Source organism: Canis lupus, chromosome 26 (assembly GCF_003254725.2).
Source record: "Canis lupus dingo isolate Sandy chromosome 26, ASM325472v2, whole genome shotgun sequence".
NCBI classification, from domain to species: Eukaryota; Metazoa; Chordata; class Mammalia; order Carnivora; family Canidae; genus Canis; species Canis lupus.
Genome location: NC_064268.1, coordinates 12960159 through 12983240, shown reverse-complemented (window position 1 = coordinate 12983240; position 23082 = coordinate 12960159). Strand labels below are relative to the sequence as shown.

The following is a 23082-nucleotide window of genomic DNA, read 5'->3' as shown; positions in this document are numbered from 1 at the left end:
CATCCTCATTCTCACCTTTATCTCACTCTTGTGCACCCCAATTATGACTCTCTTGGTCTCTGGAAAGTCCCAAATGCATAGAAAATCAGATCCCATTTCATTAGCATTTGTAAAGAGGAGTTACATTCGGATTCTCTCCACCTAAAGGAAATTGCCAGACATTCACCTGAAATGCTTGCACGTGGTTTTTCAGAAGGGCTGAAGGACTTTGCTAACTTACCTATGAAGGAGCATCTGGTTCACCTTGTCTCCATTCTTATTGGATGTAGCCGTTCACACTAAGAACAAACCACAGACACTAAGCTTTTCCTAATTCCATAGAGGGAAAATGGCATTGGAGTTGTTTCCATTCTTACTCTTGATTTACAGCGTGGTTAGGTATTTTCTGATATGTTAATTGCCTATAGATATTTATTCTGTTTTGGGTTGCATATGCATATGTTTTTTGCACATTTTCCTATCATGGGATTTTAATTTTTCTTATTTATTTGCAAGTATGCTTTGTGTAGGAATTTTAATAGCTATTTTTAAAATTAAAATGTTAACCTAGATGCTGCAAATATTCAGCATAGATTTTTGCACATGATCAAGAGGATTTTTAAAAATTTAATCTTTTCTATCCAAATGGTTATTCCACCAACTCTCTTTCTCCTAATTTTGCATATTTTGCCCATTTTTTCTTGAATAGACCCTTTGGAGTTTTGGACTTCTAAATCTCAACTTCTTTTTTTTCCTCCTCTTTTCTTCTTTATTAATAGTTCTTTGTATCTTCCTGTGGGTTTTTGTTGTTGTTGTTGTTGTTGTTCTTTTCTAACTTCCCGGATTGATGCTCAGCTCACTTACTTGTATCCTTTTAAACACAACGATGGTAACATTTAATACTATGACTTGTGCTTCTAATTACAGCTTTGGGCACATCCCTTTCGATGTTAAAAATACCCAGTATCCTCATCACTGTTATTTTTCTTGTTGTAATTGTCGGTTTTGTTTCAAATTATTTGGGAGCATGGCTTTAAATTTCTAAGTGGTCAAGGTTTTAAAAAACACTTAGAGTAATTTCTAGTTTTATTACCTTGTGGTCAGACAATCCAATTCTGAGTCATTGTTCATTGCTTGACGTCCTGAGCTCAGATGCTCACCTATCTGACACAGGTCTGAGAATGCCTCTGCTCTTTGGGAGCTTAAAGTCTGAAAAACCCTTTGACCCAGGATGGATTTGAAACTGCTGAAATCCCCAGAGGGTTCCTGTCTGTAGTATGGATTATAGGGATGGTTGTTGAGAAGAGCAGGGTTAGAAGGGTTAGAAGCTTCAGAATCTGCTTTTTTAATCTCTCTGCTCCATATATATTTTAAATCTGGAAGGTACCTGGTGATATCAGAGGCTAGAATTTTCTCTCTTTAGGTAGACTGAAGTCTAAAAGATATGGAACATAATGTTCCCTCTCTGCAGGGATCCAGGGTTGAAAGCTACTCATGCTCCTTCATTCAGAGAGAGTTCCAGAACTGAATATATTCCTTGGAGATCTTAATATACCTTGTATGGGTTCCCACTATATTCTAAAAGAACTGTTGGTACAGTTGATTACTGGCTACCCATAAAATTGAGTTTTAAGAAGGAGCCTAGCTAGTTGGCTGAACCTACTTTCTAAATTCACTGGAAATGCATGTTGTTGAACCATGGATTTTCATTTGAAGAAAAAAGTGTTGCCCATTATAGACTCCACTTAAAAAAATACAGCAAGGGAGAGATTTTTATTTCCATATGGATTATGTTAAGGGATGTGTGTGTGTATGTGTACACATACATAAGAAAGAGAAATGGCCCTATTATGAGAAGCCTCATTAAAGAGGCCTGGAAAAGGTTAGTCCATTTGCAGACTATACATCTTAATCTCCCCACACAGCATAGGAACCTGGAAGGCGAGAGAGAATCTACAGCCAGAGAGACCTTGGCTTTAGTCCAAGTGCTGGATCAAGTAGACCTTGCCTTTTCCCGCCGGCTACCCCTCATTAGCACTCTATATTAACCTAGAGAAACAGTTCTCCCAAGGGGCTCCAGGAAATGGGAGGACATGCAAGCCAGTTCAGAGTGGGGGAGACCCAAGTCTCCCCTCTGGTTGCTGCTCATTTGCTGGCAGGTGCATCTGGGGATTGGGCCCCTAAATGTTGGGGAGAGGAAGCCAGGAGCGTGCTATAGCTTAAAGCAGTGCTGATAGGTTGAGCGGCCTTTCACCTGTTGCTGGCTGGTTCTCATCTGTGTTAACAGCTTCCAACTGGCCTCATTATTTGAGAAACTGGAAGCCTTTGGACAAGGGCCCTAAGCTGGTTCTGCACATGCCCCCAGATCCTCTCAAGGCACTTTTAAGTTTCCATGTTGCAATGCAGAGGCGTGGGAAGGAGGCATGAGCTGGCTTCTGGCTGGAGGCTTTACCCAAAGTGCAACCTGTGACTGGTTACTCACGCTTCCCACCCTCAGTTTCCCTATGTGAAATGTGTGTGTGTGTGTGTGTGTGTGTGTGTGTGTGTTGGGGGGTATGTGGGAGGTGGAAACAGCAATTCCACTTACTTCTAAAGTCATAAGGATTAAGGAGAGAAGGAAGACAGCAAATTTTTATTTTCATTTATTTTGTATATGGTGTGTCAGGCTTTGGACTGGTGCTTTCATGGAGATGCTCAGAACATTACTCCTTCTTTATCCTCTGCAGTGCAGCTTCCCCTCTCCCTTGTCCCCTTCTCCATCTTCCCACCTAGTCTGTACCAGGCATTCCTGCCACCGTTACTCAGCCCCTGGCTCTCCAAAGCGTGACCCATTGACCAGCACCATTGGTGTCACCCAGAAGCTTGTTAGAAATGCAGAGTCTCTGGCCCTGCCCCAGATCTACTGAATTAGACACTGCATTTTAACCAGATCCCCAGGTGACTCCTGTGCAAGGTGAGGTTATTGGTGCTGCCCAACAGACTCTTCTTCACTGGGTGTGTGTATTTGTAACATCTGGGAAGCTCTCATTGAGTAACTTCTGGGCATTCTCATCAACAAAAGGAGACACTGAATGTGCCATTCATAAAGGTTGAGGCACAAAGGGGACCCAGTTCTGGATACACATGTTCTCTCTTTGTCACTACTCTTTCAAGTTTTTCATGTATATCTGAGTACATCAAGAGGAAAGACTGTACTTGGAGCCTCTATGTCCTTAACACCTTGTAAAAAGTACCTGAATATGCAGGCAATAGCAGAGTAGCTGCCCAAGGCAAGGTTAAAAATGTTTCTGGCAACTGAAGACAATTAAATCCAGGGAAAGTGAGAGGGAGTCACCGGGAGTGTTTGAGCCTGAGAGTCCTACATCCAGATGTTTTCCTAAATATCTGGTCTTCTTAGTTAAAAGTAAGCTCCTTGACAGAGCAAAGCTATATTCAAAGCTTCAGCCTCCAGCCCCTAGGGATGCACAATATGTGGCCCAATATTTATTGCCTCAACCTGGATTTTAGAACCTGAGAGCAGGAGGGTATCATTGAGATACTCAAGGATAAGAAACACATTGCAAACATGCTCCTCTTTACCTGTGCCCAGGGCAGACATCACTAATCAATTACCACACTCTCCTACAAGGAGCCCAGACTTGGATCCAGCACTGTAGACTGTTGCCAGCTGATCAGAACTACCTTGGCCTGCATCAGCGTAGTTGGCCTGAGTCCAGATCTGTGTGCCAGATTTGCTGTCTATTGGGTCAGTTCCTGAACAATCCAGTTGAATGTTCCCACAAACTAAGAATTGGTAATAGTTATGGATTTAATGAGGATGATAAAATGTGATTTTGGTAAGAGAGCAAACTTACTCCTTGAGTATGAAATCGGAGGCAAGAACTCTCTCAAATAATTGATTCTGCCAGGAGAGATGCAACACTGGACCTGTCCTTCTTGTTATTCCAACACCCAGCATCTTAATTTTCTTCAGGAAAAACCCAACTTAAGAGTTCAACTTAAGCAGCTCAGGTGGGATAGATAGATACCACCTCTCTGGTCCAGAGGCTAGCACGTGACCGACCAGTCAGAGTGTTCCATCCTTCTGACATCCCTTCTGCCCCTCAGGGGGTATGTGACCCAAGCCATGTGTGTTAGACTACCTGACAAGGTTTAGTCCCAACTTGAAGAGGGTCAAGAGTAAGTCTTTGACTTGGTGGCAGGTTGCTGGCCCTGGGATGAGTGACTTGCCCCCTGGGCTAGGTCATGCTTCAGTGCTTACCATTAAAGAAATAGGAACTTTTTGCGTAGGTGGACATGCTTGTACTTACTTGGGTAGTGGAAACTACCGGCCAACCTATGCATCTCACCAGCTACTTCTTATTTAACATGTGTCCACATGTTTTATTTTATTAGTCTAGTTTTTTTTAAAGATGCTGCATCCTACAAGATCCACAGATGGATGCTAAGACAAGCAGGTCAAAGTTTGAGAAGCCAGATATTTGTGTAATCTCAACTATTGTATCTCAAGATATTTATTAATTACAAACAGGTGAATAGTAACTTTATAGTGGAGAACCATGGCAGACAGCTTATTAACCATGTGACCAAAGTTAATGTCATTAGTACTTAGACAGCTCATCTTACACCGCTTGTCATGATGGGCTGAGAAGGATACCATGTTATTTCTGGGGCATTTTTTGCCTCAGATGCAAAACCTCCATCCAATCATGAGAAAAATCAGTAAGTCCAAAGGGAGGAATTTTCTACCAAAAAAATCCAGCTGGTTCTCTCTAAAAGTGTCACAAAAAGGTACCTCACTAGCGCAGTAGGTAATGTGTCAGTCTCATAGAAGTGTCACAAAAGATCAAGACAGACAATGGGATTGTCACATATTGAGGAAGATTAAAGAGGTATGTTAACTAAACATCATGTGGAATCCTGGTTGGATCCTGGGATGGAAAAAAAGACAATGAAAAGCTAGAGAAATCCAGATAAAGTCAATAGATTCATTGATAGTATTGTATGAATGTTAACTTTCTGGTTTTGACCATTATACTTTGGTCATGTAACATGTTAGCATTTGAAGCTGGGTGAAGGGTATATGGGAACTCTCTGTACTATTTTTTTACCACTTTTCTGTGAGTCTGAAGTTATTTAAAAATAAAAAGTTAAAGGAAAAAAACCCTGATGCTGCATTTTTATTTATTTGTAAGCCAAGAAGGTAGAACACTGGCATTTTCACACACTGCTGGTGAGGTGACAAATCGAGAAATATATAGAGAGGGTTAGCATTATATATCAAAAGCCTTAAACATGAGAACTCCTTTGACCTAGCAGTCACACCTTTAGAAATTGACTAAAAAAATAATAAAACTCAACAGAACAAAACAAAACAACAAACAGGACAAGGATGCAAAATACGGACAAAGATGTTCACTGCTGTGTTGTTTATAACACCGAACAATTGGAAACAGACTTAAAATAATGGGTAGCTATTCAGAAAAATGAGGTAAATGTGTTTATATTGCTAGGGAGAGATGCCTATCTATTTAAGTGAAAAATGTAGGCAACAAAGTATGCATAGTGTAATCTTATTTATCTAAAAAAAGAAAAAGCCATAAAAAGGCTGGAAGCACACATCAAACTGGCAACCACAGATTTCTATGGGAGGTGAGATTAAGGGGACATTTAAATTTTCTCTATATTTGAATCATAACAGTCATCATATATATAATATTATAATGTATCATAATATATTATGTATGTATTATATGTATACTATATGTCAAGGGAAAAATGAAGATATGCATTTTTGAACAACAGACACATGGACGTCTATGAGGAATATAAGAAGTCAGCCTCTCCCTTTGCTCCCCCTGTCAGTGGGGTTTTCCATGTGTGGTTCCAGACTTATCAAGCCCTTATCTGCCTGCAGCAGCTGGAGTGGCGAACCCTGCCAATGGCAGGTCATAAGCCTATTAGCAAACCTGCAGAATTGCAGGTGTTTTTGTTGACTGTGAACTCAGAGTAAAGGTGAAGGTGTGGGTCCGTCTGGGTAATCTCCAGGCAGGAAGTGATCTGGCCCCCTTGAGGTGGGCTTCTGAAAGTTTGAGACCTCCAGTGGGGACTCAAGACTCAGAGTGGGGAAGGAGGAGGGAATTCAGATGGTAAGAAAGGAAGCAGAAGAGAGTCCCTTGTGAACCTGGGAAGGACCTGGGAAGGACCACCACCTGACTCCTACTGTCCATGGAGAGATGGTGAATAGGGACTTTGGGGGAAAGATGAACTGATGGGGTGGGGGTGGAATTCAGTAGTAGGGCCAACAGCCACCTATAGCCAGAGACATGGAGAATGTACAGAGAAAGAGCTGTCAATCTGATGTTTGGGCAAGTCATGTAATCTCTTTAAGCCTCAGTTTCTCCATCTGTAAAATGGTCATACCATCTATGTGTGGTTGTCATGATGTAAAATGTAATAATGTAGAGGCAGCACTTAGCTCCGTGCCTGGCAACTAGAAAGTGCTCCCAAATGGTACTTATAATGAACATTTCTGTTACTGGGCATCTTCCCTTTGGTCTTTTCTCACGGCCCCAACCAACTTGGGCCCCTGCCTTGCCTTATCTATGGTTTGTACTAAATACTTTGACCCACAATTACATATCACCTTCAATGGTTTCGTAAGTGTTCTGTACATGGTTTCCTCATATCTATGCCCTTCTCTCTGATTTGAGACTTCTCTCTGATTCGAAACCCAATATTCCACGTTAACTGCCAGATACAGCAGTGAGCATAGTGAAATAGCTTGGCCAGTAATAATGTCATAAATCGGTTAGAATTTGTCAGTTTCTGGGCCTTTCTAGGTGGGGTGCTGTTGGTCTGACTTCCAATCTGGAATCAAATGCCTTCTTAAAATCAGAAAAGTTCTTAAATTTCTCTCCAGAACAATCCAGTAAAGGCAAAAGTGGGGAAGACCCAGATTTTCTGGGTAGTAACAGTGTATATAGAGGCCCTTGTTGATAATTTGAACACAAAATTATGAATGAGAAATTCCTAGGGCCTGGCAAGGAGCGTGTGTGTGTGTGTGTGTGTGTGTGTGTGTGTCCATATACAACAGTGCCATCCAGGATATGTCCAAGAATTAGAGTCATAGAGAGAAGTACCTCTGTGTGTAGTCTGGATGTTTGTCTATTCACTCACGAAAGTGTTAAAAACAGCTAAAGAGTGCAGCTTCGGTCCTTGTCCCTGCCTTCCTCATTTCTCTGGAATCACTTGTCTACTTCAAAGGGCCTGTGGAAAGTCCTCTCTTCCTGGCCCTAGGCTAGGAGCGGAGCACACGGAACAGAAGGAGGTGTTAACGCTGCTGCTGGCCTCACAGAGCCCACGGCCTAGTAGCGAGATGTGGGGAGACGGGTGCCCCAAGGGGCAATGACAGTGCAGGGTGATCCTCGCCCGGAGGATCAGGGTGGGGGGGGGGTGCGCATCTAACCTGATGGTGGGAGTGAGTGCTTTCCAGGCTGAGATATGATGACAAGTTGCTGCCTGGAGAAGGTGAGGGTGGGGTGGGCAGGAGAGGTGCCCCAGGTGGGTGGGGACTGGAGACCTGAGCAAGGGGAACCTGCTGGGGGCTCCACAGTGGGGCAGGGAGGGGGAATCGACGATCCCTCCTGGGATCGGCCTGCTTGCCCCCACCTCTGCCCTTTCTGTTCTCTTTCCTCTGCCCTGACACCTCTTCCCACCCCGTCCACCCCAAATCTCAGAGGGAGAGCTGGAACACTCACTCGGGCAGTCAACAGTGACGCTCAGTGAAAGGGACACCGTGCCTTAAGCACAGAGCACAGCTTGACGCTCATTCTCCACGTGAGCCAAGGAAGAAGCGAGACAGGAAAGACTCCACACCTTAGCTCAGGCTGTGCCCCCCACCCCCACCTGAAGGCCATGAGCTGCTTTGGATTCAAAGTTGTCCCCACCTTTAGGGTAAAGGTCACTGCCTATGTGAAGCCTTCAATTCTTTGATTTCCAAGAAGGAACTAACTTGCTGTTCCCCCAGCCACCCTTAGCCCCTCCAAGCCCTTGTACCTGTGTTTTAGCACTTAAAAGTCATTCAGCTGTGCACGGCAATAGTAGAGTGTGGCTGTCAGGAGCTTGGGCCTGGGAGTCAGACTCAGGAGGGGTCCAATGCCAGCTCTCTCTCTGATTTGCTGTGTGACCTTGGCCTGGTTACCTGACTCCTCTGAGCCACACTTTCCCCAGATGTTAAACAGACCAAATTTTGTAGAGATGTGGCACACGTAAGGCATTGGGTGCAATGCTTGGCATACAGCCACCGCCAGTGCATTAGGAACAGCCACCAACCAGGGGTTTCCCTACCTCCTCCCTCACTGTGGGCCTCCTGAGGACAGGTCCCATCCCTTCTTCGCTGCTGCATTATAATAAGTGCCGGTTAATACTTAAACTGAAGCAAGCCTGGAGACTGCCTTCTCTACCCAGAACGGATTCCTCAGCAGCCTCCCTGGGGTCCTGCCATGGATTCCTTATTTCTTCTTTCAGTGAACTATTTATTGAATATGAGGCTCCAAGGGATTTGGGAGTATACAAGCCCAGCCACATAGAGATTATAGCTTATGGGGGAAAGGCTGGTATTAAAACAAGGACCCAAGCAATTATTTAAATATTATTGTGATAAGTTCCAGGAGGTATAGGCAAAGAGACCATCAAAGTATATGAAAGGGGCCCTTGATCCACTCTGGGAAGGGGGTGGCCAGTAAAGGGTTCCCAAGGAAGGGAAGTCAGAGGAATCCGGAAGATGCGTAGGAGTTACATGAGGGAAGGACTTTCAAGGCAGAGGGAATGGCTTGTGCAAAGATCCCCGGATAGACCTGAGCAGAGAATGTTAGTGAAAATGAAGGAAGGCCAATAATGTGGCCAGAGTTCAAGGCCAAAGGCAACATGGGAGGGGTAGGATCAGAGAAGTAGACAGGAACAAGACCCTTTTGGCCATGGTGAGAAATCTGGACTTTATTTTGGGGATGATGGTCCCGAAAGAGCACTGGGGCCCGAATGGGCACTCGGGTGCCTTCAGATCCCCCGAGAATGCTGGAATGCCCCTGGCCCCTCTCCCACCTGGGGCTTATCAGAGAAATGTCTCAAGCATGGGAATTCCCATGTAAGGCCCAGGATGTGGCCAGCTCATCACCCGGTCCCCTGCAATGGCACGAACCAAGGAGGCATGGAGAGGGGGAGCAGAGGTGGGAAAATGACCGAGAATGGTGGGGATTTCCACAACTTCCTTCACACACCACGGGTAGGCCGAACCAGCAACGAGGACATTGTAGAGCAGCAGAGGCAGTGAGATTCACTTAAATCCCTGCCATGTGCTGGACAAGTTACTGAACTTGTCTAAACCTCAGTTTTCACCTCTGTAAAATGGGTATAAGAAGAGGGAGCATCTCATGGGACTTTTAGGAAATTACCTGAGATAATACAAATGTTTAGCACAATGTGGTGCTCAGCCTGTGCCCAGTTACTCCCCCAGCCAGGAGATGCTATCCCCCCTCCGAGAAAAACCCAAAAACATCAGGCCGTGGTTGGCTACTGCGTCACCTTCCTGTTGTTGCTGTTGATGTTTTATCTGTAAGCATCTTTTGCATTTCTATTAGTTAAACGTTTGGGAGAGTATCTTTTTAAGCTTGGAACATGGAAGAAGAGTCTCCATAGCGGTTGTGTGTGGCTTCAGATCCCACTGGTGTGGAATCCTTTCCTTCCTAGCAAAGCTCCTCTTGCACCCTCAGTAACGTTCTCTACTCAGTCCCGTCCATGGCTTAGGCCCATGCTGCCTCCACCTGAAATACCCTTTCCGTCTCCTCTGGTCCAAATTCCATTAGTCTTTAGGACTCACTTCAATCACACCACCTTCCTGAACCCTCTAAATGTTCTACTCATCTATGCTTTCTTCAAAGCCTTATACATCTGTAATTTTATTCTTTCAATTTTGTCTGTCTTACTTTCTTTACTTGATCGTTGAGGTCAGAAAGAGGAGTCCTTCCTCATAGCTGCAAAATGGCTACAAGGGACCCAGACCTCACATCCTCTCAGCTTCATTATCCAGAGGAAAAGAGTTTTGAGCTTCACTGGCCGGATTTGGGTCAAATTTTATCTATGAACCAATCATGGTACCCACAGGATGCACAGGGTGATTAGGTTAGATTGGTGATTGGCAAAATTGTTCTTAGAGGGCCAGTTAGTAAATATTTTAGGCTGTAGATCATATGATCTCCACTGCAACTATAAACTCTGCTGTTACGTTAGAGCATGAAAAAAGTCACAGGCCATAGGAAAATGAATGGCCATGGCTGTATCTCAATCAAATTTATTTACAAAAGCAAGTGACTGACTCATGGGCTGTAGTTTGCTGACTCCTGGCTAAGACCAATTAAAGCCCCATGCTTGCAGCGAGATGAACCCAAACCAGATAGTCTGAGTGTGTGAAGAGTGAAATTCAGGGTGCTATTTTACCACAGGAAAAGGCAGGAAAAAAGCAACATATTGGCTACAAGGATCATTGTCAAGTAAGGGTCTCCAAGCCATCAATCGATCTCATTCAGTGTGTTTAAGTAGTAAGAAGGGAACCAAGTTTGTGGGCTTAGAGAACTGCCTTATTCCCAAGGGCTCCTCCATACTTCACAGGGAGGGGGCAGTTGGCTGGAAAACGCTCTCATTTATGTATACCCTCTAGCTTTCCAACACACTTTCAAATTTATGATTTCAAGGTCATAAAGGCCAAGTGCAGAAGAAGGTCAAGCACGGGATTATCCTCATTTTTTACAGATGTGGAGACTTAACTTCTAGGTGTGAAATGGAAGTCTTGAAGCAAGAAACAGTACATTTTAAATACTGGTCATAGAAGATGAGTAGCCATCCTACAAATACCCATACGTACCTCTGTACCACTGCTTCCCGCCCATCCTCATGGCAGACATCATTAATCCATCACTGCACTCTTTCCCACTGAGCTTGGAGGGTGTCTCCGAATCCTTACCATAACAGGGCTGGAGGCAGCCACCCACATTTGCTCTGGGTTAGCACATAAGAGAAAACACAATTGTTGATTTGAGTTGATCATGTAGTGCTCGTGGAATTACCAAGTTACTCAATGCTCTCACTTGTGGCTGTTATTTCAGTGCTTACTATCTACCTGGAGTCATGCTCATCTCATTTCTTTTTCAGAAGAATTCTGGGTAGGTGTCACAGATTCCCTAGTGCCCTTTTTACATCTACTCCAGTCCATTCTGATTTCAGCCTCATTGTGGTGGACAGTTCCCTGTGAACTCAGACACACCTCACGGTGACAATCGCAAGGAGCGACTCTATTTTGGCATTTGTCCCAGGGCCTTCTCTGATGTCCTGAGAGCCTGCTAGGTGGTACTCAGGCTCTGTGGAGAAGTGCAGGGACTTAACCAATGGATGATGAGAGTCACTGAAGAAAAACCACAGCCTCCTATACCCCGGGGTATAGTTCTGAGATGCATTCTGTATGCTTCTCAGGAGGTCCCTGCAAAATCAAGACGCTATTGCCTATGGCAGAAACCATGATAACACACTCACAAAAATGGCTTTTCTCCCTTTCTTCATTTGCTCACTCCTGCTTCTTGGCATTGCTTTTCCAATAAGTTTGTGCACGCAAGTTTGTGACTTAGGCTCTGTTTTTCAAGAGAATGCCCAGAACGACTAGGACAATTAGGACACCAGCTAGGTCAACCATGAGTCTCCATTTTATCTATCAGAAAACCAACTCCAGCCATTCAGGGGACTTCTCCAAGGTCACACAGCTGGTTTTTCTGATCCTAGACTTCATGTTCTTATCCGCCAGGCAGTACTGCTCTACCAACAGGACTTCAGATCACAGATGGGCACCAAGCAATAGTGTTCTCGTACATTCAGTGCTACATTTTGGTTGGTGAGAGAAGCTAATTGGATTTGACAGAGAGGAAGAGAGACAGTTTTCTCTCCTAAAAATAGCCTTGTTTTTAGTCATCCCATTCAGGAACAACCATGCTCACCCAGGGAAACACTACCAATGTTTCAGAATTTCTAGGTAATTAAAGCACTCCACTAAGTCAAATCCCATGAGAAGAGTATGGCAGAGATAAGCACTTGAAAGCCCACAAAAAGGAAATTCCAGGGTCCTGGAATTGAGCCCTGCATTGAGCTCCCTGCTCAGCGGGGAGTCTGCTTCTGTCTCTCTCTGCCCTTTCCCTCTGCTCATGCTCACTTTGTCTCAAATAAATAAATAAAACAAAATATTTTTAAAAACCATACAAATCCCAACCATCATGAACATGGTCTCATGATCTCCTTTTGATCCTCAAAACGACCCTAGGAGGCAGGCTCAGCAGATATTATTCCCACTTGATGCATGACAAAGCTGGGGCTGGGGACAGGGAGTGACTTGCCCAAGGATTGCTGGTAAATGACAGAGCTAGGAATGCTATCAAAATGTCCCCTTTCCTGGTTCAGCCACTAACTAAGATATTATGTCCTCACTTTATTTTTATTTAAAGTTTTATTTATTTATTCATGAGAGACACACAGAGAGAGGCAGGGACATAAGCAGAGGAAGAAGCAGGGTCCCTGTGGGGAGCCTGATGTGGGACTCGATCCCAGGACCCCAGGATTACGACCTGAGCCAAAGACAGACACTCAGCTACTGAGCCACCCACGTGCCCCTACGTCTTCACTTTAAATACCATCACAGAAGTGCTAACGTTTACTGATTCTCACTGAGTGCCAGCCCCGACTCTAGGCATTTCACGTATGTAGTCTCATCTATCCCCCCACCATGACCCAGTGAGGCATGTTTATTTGTAATCCAATTTTACAAATGAGGAATATGAACCTCAGAGAGGATAAGCCACTATCCAAGGCCACTGAGTTCTTAGGTGGCAAGTTTAGGATTTAAAGAGCCTTCCCTGAACTCCATGGAATGGATCCTCCAGCAGGAAGGATTTTCTGTTACCAGAGAAGAGAAAAAGAAATATAAGACTGACAAGACAATAATATCGTGTGCAGATGCTTAACTCTGGTGGGGAAGGGGAATCAAGGAAGCTTCCGGAAGAGGTAACATCTGTTCTGAGGGCTAAATGAGAGTGAGGCAGCCAATGAATGAGCAGAGGGCACTGGGATGAGGCTGCTCCAAGCAAAGGGGCAGCAGACTCAGATGCCCCGGGGGCTAGGCGTGCTGCAATCATTTTGATACACCCATGGGATGGGTTAGAAAGAAGCAGGTAAAAGAAATGGACCCAAAGAGGCCAGACGATGAAATGCTTTGTATACCACAATGAGGCCTTTGGACTTGAGCTTGTAGGCAATGGGGAGCCACTGAAGGGTGTAGGCAGGGAGACATGATCAAATCTCTGGTTTAGGAAGATGGTTTTGGGAAAACTGTCTTGGTCACTCACAGCTGCATCCTGAGTGCCTACAACAGCAGTTGGCACATGGTAGGTATTCGATACACAGCCCCTGAACAGCTAGCCTGAGTACAGATTGCTATGAGAAAAATAGAAGGACCGACTGACTCCTGATATGTTTTAGTCTCATTCTTGACTCTGGAACAAACCTGGAGCCAACCTGGAGTCAGCCTGGAAGCCAACCTGGAAGCCAAGGTTATTAGAATCTCTGTCTCTCTCCTCCAGGATAAAAAGTAACACTGAGCCTAGGTTTAGAAATGCTTTCAGATTGGGGTTCAAAGCAGTGTGACAAGAATACCACTTGTTATCTTTCTCATCCTCTCTGCTTTCAAAAGCCTCTGACCTGTTTTATTCGTATCCATCAGAGACCCTCATTTTCTTAGCTTCACCTTTGCGTTTACAGGTGGCCTGACCTACTTGCCCTCTGCACACAGGGGTGTTGATTCTTGGAGGTGAAGGGAGCCAACTGGATGCCTGGCCTCTGCCCTGGGAATAGCCCCCACTCTCTCGAGATCAAACTACCTATAAGCCTTGGAGTTGCAGAAAGGAGACATTCCTTGTGTAGCAGGATGTGCCTGGGGTTAGTTCAGGAACTTTTTTTTAAGGTTTTATTTATTTATTCATGAGAGACAGAGAGAGAGAGAGAGGCAGAGACACAGGCAGAGGGAGAAGCAGGCTTCATGCAGGGAGCCTGATGTGGGACTCGATCCCAGGACTCCAGGATCATGACCTGAGCCAAAGGCAGATGCTCAACCCCTGTGCCACCCACGCGTCCCTAACTCCAGAACTTATAGGGTCAGGCAACCCCCTTGACAAATAAGAGCAGGAAGAGGGGAGAGAAAAAGCTATAGAAAGTGCTGACATCCAAGCCTATGTGTCATTGAGGTGGGGCACAGTCTACTCTAACAGATAAACCTTAAAGTTACACAAAATGAGTTCAAATCTCCAGGCTCTGGCAATTATTGTGTGGCAAATTAATTGCTCTATGCCTTTACCTTCTAGCACAGTTGTGTGTATGAAGGCCAAAGGGCTTCAATAAGTGGTAATTACTGCCATAATAATTATTATTAATGTTTTTGGGGGTTGAGATGGGTGGTCAGGAAGGGATGCCAAGAAGAGATCTTAAGACAGACTCCTGGTGTTAGGGTTGGACTAGAGGTGATCTGACCCAATTATTTCATTTTACAGATGGGGAAACTGAGGCCCAACAGATGGCCGAGCCTGGGGTTAGTTACGTGAGGCACTGAGGAACTGCAAAGAGGAGACCTTTGCAGGAGACTGCGTCTGGAGCCAGTTAGCCCCGCCAAAAGCTTTCAGAAATTACAAGGCCACAAAAATGCTTTTTGGCTTGAAGCATCCAAATGGGCCCCACCCATCTTGCTTAGAGTCGGGCCTCCTTCTTCTCACTACTGGACCCTGTGTTGCCAGCCTGGTGAGTATGAATCTCTCTCTCTCTCTTTTTAAAAATAATTTGTTCTTGAAATTATTTAGAATGACTGGGTCTTTTTGTATGGGAATTAGAGCTTTGAAAGTCTTGGTTTATGGCATGACCTTTCCCTACTACTCATAAGATGTCTTCCTCCCTCCCTCCCTCCCTCCCTTCCTTCCTTCCTTCCTTCCTTCCTTCCTTCCTTCCTTCCTTCCTTCCTTCCTTCCTTCCCTCTTTCCTTCCTTCCCACTTTCCTTCCCTTCTTCCCTCCCCCACTTCCTCCCTCCTTCCCTCCCTCCCCTCTTCCAACACTGCAGCATTCAGGGCATTGTGCTAGGCACTGTGCCAAGGGCGGGGTCAAAGAATCACTGGTTTGCACGTTTACAGCATTTCTCAAGTTCATCTTATGTGCCTGGCCTTGTGCCAAGGACCCTGGGCACTCAGGATGCAGCAGGAAACAAAACAGCCTTCGTTTCTGTGCGCATGGCACGTGCCTTCTAGTATTTCCCATTTTAGAAATTGTACATTTAGTCTGAGTTGGTTGTTCTCAGTGAGAAAGGCTGGTGTGGGGCAAGGTGGGCACGGCCCAAACACGGTGAGGGGCTTGGAGTTCATTGTGAGGGCAGAGGGCAACCACTGAGGGGTTTCTAGCAGGCGAGGGTCACACTCAGACTCATGTTTGGGAGCGGCGGTGATTTCTTCCCCCACCAGACTAACCTGTGTCTCTTGAAGCATCAGGTATTTCTCCCTTGTTGCAGTGATCACAATAGAAAAGAAATAATTAATGGTGTAATTGTTAAATTTAGCTTTTTGTGGGAGGTTATAATCTCCAGGTGGACAGGGCTGGGTTGGTCTTGTTCGTTTTTATGCCTCCGGCATGCAGGACAGTGCCTGGCACATAGTATGCACAATAAATAAATATTGGTTGAATTACAAAATGAGGGATAGAGAGAATAAAGGGGCTGATGGAGGAGGGGTGGTAAAGGACAAGGGAGGGAATGAATGAATGAACCAACAGGTGAATGAATGAAATTGCTGGCTGCAGTGTTTGGACCGTGATCAGACAAAGAGGCCTAAATCCAGCTGATACCATCTGGGTTTTGCAGGGTAAACCCTCCTCTGGCGTAGTCTCTTAATGGCCTTTTCAGCAGGCATAGGCCTTATGAATCATTTATTGGTCTTGCTCCATGTCAAGTGGAAAATCATTTTCATCACTGTGTCTACTCTGATCAATTGCTCCTGGCTGTGTCGCTAGAGCTCCGTGTTTGAGGAGCTGTGGGAGGACGCTGGGGCCCTGTGAACTCTGGAATCTGTTTGCAATGTCTGCCAGGAGACCTTGGGGGAAAGAGCATCACCTGTGCTTCCTCTTGGTTAGCTTTGGGCCCTGGTGGCAGATGTCCCCTGGCAGTAAAGCTCCTTTGAATCCTAAAACCAATTTCTCTCTCATTATTAGGAGAACTCACTGCTCTTCGGGGACGTGGCTGACCTAAAATATCAATTCTGCTCTCCCTACTTGGAGTGAACTATGTGAATTTTTCTCCTCTCTCATCCTCCTCCTTCCCTCCAACCCTGGTTTCTCCCGGGCTTCATCACGAGCCCCTTGAGGCACTACTTAGTCCCAACTGGGAAACTAAATGGACAGATTCAGTAGGTTATTTTGCCTCTTGGGCTGAAACCAGAGAGTAAATCAACTCCCCTAGGGAGAATTTCTCAAAGTGCACTGTGGGGCCAGTGGCAATAGGATCAGTGGGAGCTACTGGTTAAAAAGCAGCTTTGTGGAACTTACCTTCCTCCCTTACCTCTCAGTTAAACACCAGGCAGGTGGCATCATCCCTAAAAGGCAGTGAATGGGGTCTGGTGAGGACAGTGATTTCCTCAGCGTTGTAAAATGAGCCAGGGGTGGAGAGGAGGCCGACATGACCTACAGTTCCCAGTTCCCTTCAGCCAAATCCTGTTCCACTTATTTTTAGCTTGGAGTGGTGGAAGAGGCGATGGGTCAGCACTGGGGCCATGGATTTCTGATTTCAGCTACGCCGGTTATTAGTATATAACTCAGGGGCCTCAGTTTCCCCAGCTGTAAACTGAGTCAGTTAACACCATCACCACCATGCCCTTCCCTGTTAGAATCATCACGGCCACCATCATGACAATCGCCATTGGCATCATCTTCACCACCGTCTTCACCATGACCACCACCATCTTCACCGTTGTGGCCACCGCCTGCCATCATTCCCACCGTCCCCATTCGCCCCACCTCCTCCACCCTCATCCCTATCCTGGTAGCACTCACTGAGCGTGCTGTGTGCTCAGGCCCTCTGCCTAAAGCCCACCACGACCCTGTGAGGCAGGTGGGTACGTCTCTATCCGGGATACAGACGCACCTCGTGTTATTGCGCTTCGCCTATTGCGCTTGGCAGATACAGTATTTTCTACAAGTTGAAGGTTTGTGGTCACCCTGCCTCGAGTGGGTCTATTGGCCCCATTTTCCCAGCAGCCTCTGCTCACTTTGTGTTACTTTTTGGTAATTCTCGCAATATTTCAGACTTCTTCGTTATCGTTACCCTTGTTGTGGTGCTCTGTGATGGGAGATTATGACTCGCTGGAAGCTCAGACGATGGTTAGCTTTTTTTTTTTTGCAATAAAGTGGTTTAAAAAAATTAAGCGATGCACATTTTTTTTTAGGATGTAAAGCTATTGCACATTTAATATACTACAGTACAGCGTAAAAGTAACTTTTACATGCACTGGAAAACCAAAACATTCATTTGGCTCTTTATGGCGATGTTTGCTTTGTGGCAGCCGTCTGGAACCAGGCCTGTGACATCTCTGCTGTCTGCTGTGCTGTTGTCCTGATTTTCCAGGCGAGGACACAGGGGCTCAGGGAGCTCGAAGCCCCACTTTCCCAGGGAGTGGTAGAGCCTGAGTCACACCCAGGCTGCTTTTGCTCTTCGCAAGCAAACTCATGAAACTGCTCCAAATGATCTCTTAAGAGATCCAGATTTTATTTATTTATTTATTTATTTATTTATTTATTTATTTATTTATTTTAAAGATTTTATTTATTTATTTATTCATGAGAGACACACACACAGAGAGAGAGGCAGAAACACAGGCAGAGGGAGAAGCAGGCTCCATGCAGGGAGCCCAATGTGGGACTTGAACCCCGGGACCCTAGGATCGCGCCCTGGGCTGAAAGCAGGCGCCAGACCGCTGAGCCACCCAGGGATCCCCAAGAGATCCAGATTTTAAATCCATCCCAGAATTTAGAATTACTAGTGCCTTTTTCAGCTTGGGGATCTCTCTGGGTACAGACAGACAGAACACTGGATGGTTTCTTAAGAATGTGTTTCTTGCTTGAGTGAGGAGTGTTGGATGATAAGGTTATTTTATGGGACCCATTGTTGGAGAACCTCCTTGACTTTGAGGTAAACTGAAGCCCAGAGAGACACACCTTGTCCACCAACACACAGCAAACTAAGGTCAGTCTTAGAAGCAATTCAGGTTTCCCCAGGCAGGAAGAAAATTGGCAACCAGTCCCCTCACTAGTTTTCCCTATGCTCACAAGGGCAAGGAATTGGAAGGCAGGGTTTGACATCAAGAGTCTGGGTTCAAAATCTTGCTATTTTCTTTGCTATTGTATGGTCTTGGTTGGCAAGTGGTTGTACTCTCTGGGCCTGTTTTGTGACCTATAAAATGGGGAGCATAGTGCCTTCCTCATTATGGGACTATAAGCATAAAATAAGGTATACAAGGTACTTACTTAACATGGGACCTAGGATGTAGGAAATACTTGCTATACCACGATTACATTATTACAATGCACTGTAGTTTATAAATACGTGTCATATAGAACATAGTGTGACTATATCTCATATTAAATTAATTACTGCTCACAGCTTTCCCCCCTCTGCCCACCATTTTTTTTTTCTCCAAGATACCATTCCATTGGGAAGAAAAAGGCAAATACAAAATGCAATGAATCCAAAATTCTTGCTTTAACAAGGCCTGCAGATTTTCAGTGCAACAAGGTAAACTGCTGAAATTGTGTCATGAGCCACCTCAAGATGTTCCCTGCCTTACATCTGTGTGCGGCTGAGAAATTGACTTTTTCCCTCCTAGCCAAATTATTAATTAGTTGCCTTATTGACTAATTTCTAAGCACTCAGTCAAATTAGGTAACCCATCCAATTTGAACGGGAGAACAGCAAAAAGCTTTAATTCATCCATTTTTCAATTGGGTGCATGTCATTGTCTGGAAACAAGGCCTCAAAACTCCACTCGAGCGTGGAAAACCCAGGGACGGTGAATTTTGAGAAGTCTTATCTTCATTTCTTCATTTCTTCGTGTACTTGATTTCCTATAATCCCAGTTTTAAGATGGGTAAGAGTGAGCTTGAAAAGCTATGACCTCTTCCAGGATTAAATATTCACTGTTGCGTGCCTCCTGTGACTTGGGTACTTTTGCTGATTAGGAATCATTATTAGGCACTTTTTATGCCGTTCTCCTGTACATTCTTTGTTATCCAGACCCACGAGATGTCAGGAGTGGAAGGGGCTGTCCTCGTGTTGTGTTTCAATCACAGTGTTTTTCATATAGCTGCTTGCTTTTAAGATCCTCATCTTCTCTGATGTTTTCTAGGATGGAAGGCAGTGAATATTGCTGTTGTTTTTACAAAGGTAGGGATATTAAGGTACAGAAAGTCTTAGCTGTTTCTGAAGAGTGACAAACACTTCCCCAACCCCTCGTATTGGCAGAGATCCTAAAACAAGCCTTTGAGAGTGAAACAAAGACCAAACGTCTACTGGCTTGTCGACCTGGCTCAGAGGCAGGTACTTTTCTCTTTCCCTTCTGGGTAGTACCGAACTACCAGTCTACGCATCGGAAGGAGCCCATGAGTCCCCTCTTTTGCCCATCGGAGTAGGGTGGCCCAAGTAGGGAGGCCCAAACCCCAGCACCTTCTTTGAAAATCCTCCTGGGGGAATCAAAACAAACACATCATGGCAAGCGGGCTTTCCATCTGGGGAGGACTGCCTGGCACCACCCTTCCATTTCAAACGTGCTTTTGATTTGCCTTTATTGGCTAGTGAAAAGAATCATTTACTAGTCAAGAGCCAGGCAGTGACAAAGGAATTCAGGTAAATTAGTTTCAGTTCTTACGTAGACAGTCCTCCTCCTTTGGAATTTGAGCTTTAGAAAATAAAGCCTTCTTACCACTGATTTCCTTCACCCCCCCCTCCCTTAAGCCTTTTAAAAAGGATTTTTCTTCCCTTTTAAATCTCTTCAAGAAAGAGTTTCTTTTCTTTCATACAGAGGGGTTGAGGGAATTAAATTCACCAAAATATCCTAACATCGGTGGATGCAGAAAATTCAATGAAATCCAAATTAGGTGCATTAAAAAAAAAAAAAAAGTTATTTTGCCGGGATCCTTAAAATATGCAGACATACACCAAGAGAGAGCTTCAAAGCCCATTTTAATAACTAACTACTTAGCAGCTCAAAGCATCCACTCCCAGCCCCTTTCGCCCCAGCCCCAGATACTTAAAATGCAGTTAAAGTTTAAGTTTTTAGTCCCTGAAAATATCAACAGTCACTTGTACAGAAGCAGCGTGCAGCGTCCATAAAATCTACAAGCCTGGTTTTCCATTACGCCGCTGTAATTAACAATCCAGTAGTAAATTAATGATCTGGAATCTACAAATGGTGCGGAACTGGGGAGCCGAAATATTTAGAAAGGGCTCCTGACGGTGTGCTGGACTCTAGAATCTGAGTTTGTAACTGGAACTTTCATAAAGGTGCAATTCCCTGAATGTTAATGTTTTTCCGGGTGTATTGACAAATAAGGGGGATCCCTCACCTCCGGTTCTCCACTTTTGCATTCTATCTATCATTTCCTTTTCATTTGCTCTGTATTCTTGGTGGTTTCCCTCTGCTCAGAAACCCCACGATTCTATGATTTTTTTTCCTCTCTTGGTAAGTTCTTTTTTTGCTGAAAAAGGAATTGTTTCCCCAGAAAACATTCAGTCACCGGGGCTAAAATGCAATATATACATTTCAGGTGAGACGAAACATGTACCAGCAAAGATAAAAAAAATATATATATACGTGGAGAAACAAAAGGAAAAAAAAAAAGGCAACCCTCGCAAGGCTGCCTAATGTTTAAATAACAATTTGGTGTTTAGACATGAGAGGTTGGCAGTCAGGAAATTTGAGGTTCCCGCAGACATTCTGGGCTCTTAAATCTGTTGTCAGTAAAGAGGCACAATGGTGTGAATTTTTAGCAGAACATCAGTTGGACTTCGAATTTCCTGGGTTTTTGTTGGATCGTATCACAGTGAAACATTATATTCTTTCCCCCCCCAAATATATATCTAATTTCCTTTACAGAGGGCAAAAAAAAAAAAAAATATTTTTCCCACCAGGGTACAAGAAAACACACATTATCTTTCCCAATGGGGCATTATCTATTATTGGGTATTTTGAGAGCTAAAAACATGTACAAAAATAATGTTCCAGACCCGTTTATTGTGTTTTGTCAGATAAAAAAAGCTGATTTTGATTTATTATTTCATGTAGATATTATGTAGACGTCCGTGTTTGACATTTCCTGAGAAATATTTCCGTTTCTGAGGTCTCTAAAAAAAAAAAAAAAAAAAAAACCTGCATATTTTAAAAGACTTTAGGTTCCTTTTCTGTGTGTGTATATTTGGTGGCAGATGAGGGGGAGGTGCTTTCTAAAGCCCTTCATGTTGAAAATGTTTATTAACTTAAAAGAATTTACTGGGAAATTATGAACTTTATAAAAGACAGACATTTCTTGAGAGTCAATTGCTTCCAATAATCCCTTTTTTTAAAGCCATTTTTTCCAGTCTTTCTTCCTATAATTACCGAATGTTTTAAATGTAATTATACCTTGACGTATCTCGTGATTTAAAATGGACCTTTGAGAATGATAGTAAAGTGGTTTTGCATTTCGTAGGTCAATAAAATCAAAAGCAGTTAAAAAAAATAAGTATACAACTGGATTTGTTATTCTTTCAAAATCAGTCATACATATAGACCTTTTCCGAGGGTGGGGGGGAGCGAGAGGTGGGTGAAATTTCAGATTGGAACGAAGTTATAACCCACATCAGGAAAATCGGCCCTTTAATGAAAGAAATGAAAAAGACTTAATCACCCAAGCCCCTCCAAAGTGACACTTCAAATTACATCAGAACTCTACCCAGTAAGGCAAAATGAGAGTCTTTCATCTGAAAAATGAAATACCTAATGATTTCAATGAGTTCTTACCTCCCTAAATTTGAGATCTGCCTAGAGCTTGGATTTCTTTTAGATCTAGAAAAATATTTTGGGAAATGACTCTCTTCTCTTGTTTTCTACTCCCTTCACCAAACCACCTTACCCTTTTTTTTTACATGAAGATAATTTGTTTTCTCTGGAAGAGTGGGGTGACGGTGGGAGAAGAGCAATGTAGTAACAGAAAAATACCAAATGGCATTTCCTAGCTATCTGAGAATATTAACGTTTGAGTGGGTCAGACCTGCCCAGGGGCAGAAGGCATAACTTAAGATCATTTTTCTCAGCTGAGTTTTAATGATTGAATGGATTTGTCTGAAGAAAAAAAAAAAAAAGAAAAGAAAAGAAAAGAAAATGATTTAAATGTAGGAAGAGAGCCTAATGAACTAGTTAACATTCTTAGTATCAGGAAAGTCTAACCCATTCATAAATAAACAATTTTAAACCGCCTTTTTACCCACATGCATACACTCTCTCTTTCAGCTCCCTTTAGCAATTTGGAGTACAGGAGATTAAAGTCTTTTGGAAATTTCCAAGGTCAGACCTCAACTAAAATAGGATTAAGGGGGTAAGGGGGAAGGAAAAAAAAAAACACACACACACACACCAAGAGAAGGGTTTTATTCCCTCCTGCCCCCTCCTCCTTAACTATCTGAAATAAATCGGAAGTTATTTCTCGAAATCCTCCTTTCCCCTGGCCAGAGGCAGCTCTTCAAAAGGTTCTGAGATTGTTTAAAATTTTTCCAATCCCCTTCTGCCCCCCTCCCTTCCCTCCCCATTGTAAGAAAAACAAGTAAAGAGTGGGGACGTTGGTCGGAGCTGGAAGTTAGGGTCCCTTGCAGGCAGTACTCCAGGGGGCACTGTGACATCAGGAACTTGGCCTGGGAGGGACTGCTAGTTTGAGGGTTGCCGAAAAGAAGACAAAGTCTCCCAACT

At 44.1% G+C, this 23082-nt stretch overlaps 1 long non-coding RNA gene across 1 annotated transcript in view; it reads left to right on the top strand.

The window, feature by feature from the left end:
* LOC118352427 (uncharacterized) overlaps window positions 1-23082 on the top strand; it is a 64983-nt gene that overhangs the window by 1043 nt on the left and 40858 nt on the right. The window contains exon 3 of the long non-coding RNA XR_004809557.2: window positions 14613-14856. This is a non-coding gene — a long non-coding RNA (uncharacterized LOC118352427). The remainder of the gene's footprint in view (window positions 1-14612; window positions 14857-23082) is intronic.